Consider the following 1,323-nt stretch of genomic DNA (forward strand, 5'->3'; position numbering starts at 1 on the left):
TTACGAGTAACAAATATAAACACAATATATACATTGTGTTTTTGTCTTGTTTTCGTTGTTTCTCACCAAGAGAGCCCTCTGGTGGCTCGGCGGTAAGTTTGAACTCTTAGAACATTTTTGCACGGCAACATGTGCATAACAACAAAACGTGTTTAATTCATCTATTTTGAAACCGTGAAATTTCCTGAGTATAACATTTACATTTGAGAGAGAGAGAGAGAGTTACGTTTTCTGAGATCATATCTGGCTTTGATTATACTTTGGAGTCCAGCTCCTCACTCAGTGTTGAAATGACTTTTTTGCTTAACATATTTGATACCTTGAAAAGGCCTGCTTGTTGTTGGTTTTGAATTATGTAATCTTTATAATGCAGTTTCCCTGTGGCTTATCTTCAGGGAACGCGTATTTAACGATAGATTCACAGGTGGAGTTCATGTAGATCCCATTTGCTATTTAAACACGTTTTCTGAAATATTTATGCACCAAGTTGCTTGTTGACCCGTGACTTTCTTGGTTACGGGGTCCCTGATCAGTTATACAAATGTTAACAAAAACAAAAACTTTCATTATTAAAATTAAACCCACTAACTATTGCTGTGGTCCCACTTATGTATTTCACAAAGAAGATTAGTTATTTTACCCAGTTGTTTTGGCAATTCCTTTATACTTAGTGTTGTAACTGACGAAAATATAAAACACTGGTGAGTAGTATAAATCTAGTCGGTAATTTGAAATTTAAGTCCGGTTAGTGCTTTAAAGTTTCGAAAGTTTATAGAGAGGACGTGTTTTTTTGTTTGTTGTTTTTTAGTTCAAAATGTAATGGCAGATAACCCATAGTTAACACAGGTTGTGGGATGTACTGATAGACAACTCCACAAAGTCAGCTTATGAGATGTAACTGACGGATAACATCATAATAGACACAGGTTCTGGGATGTAACTCACAGATATCTTCACAATGGGTATCGGTTGTGTGACGTAACGACGGGTAACTTCACAGTGGATACAGGTTTTTGGATGTAACTGACAGATATTTTTACAGTGGATAAACGTTATGGAATGTACTGACATGTCTTCACAGGCGATTCTGGTTATAGGAAGTACTGACATATCTTCAGAGTGGATAACCGTTGTGATATGTAATGACAGATAACTTCACAGCGGCCGCGGGTGGTGGGGCATACTGAGATAAATTATAGTGTACACATGTTGTAGGATGTACTAACTGACAACTCCATAGTGAATTCCCCTCGACGTGGATTCCTGTACGTGGTGAGGGGACCTCCCAGGGAAGGTTCTGTATTTACAGTTACTTTCTCTGGG

General features: G+C 37.7%; 1 protein-coding gene across 4 annotated transcripts in view; it reads left to right on the forward strand.

The window, feature by feature from the left end:
- The window catches only part of LOC106458747 (nucleolysin TIAR-like), a 231,060-nt gene that overhangs the window by 97,040 nt on the left and 132,697 nt on the right, over window positions 1-1,323 (forward strand). The window lies entirely within an intron of this gene.

The sequence above is a fragment of the Limulus polyphemus genome, unplaced genomic scaffold (genome assembly GCF_000517525.1).
Source record: "Limulus polyphemus unplaced genomic scaffold, Limulus_polyphemus-2.1.2 Scaffold508, whole genome shotgun sequence".
Classification (NCBI taxonomy): Eukaryota; Metazoa; Arthropoda; class Merostomata; order Xiphosura; family Limulidae; genus Limulus; species Limulus polyphemus.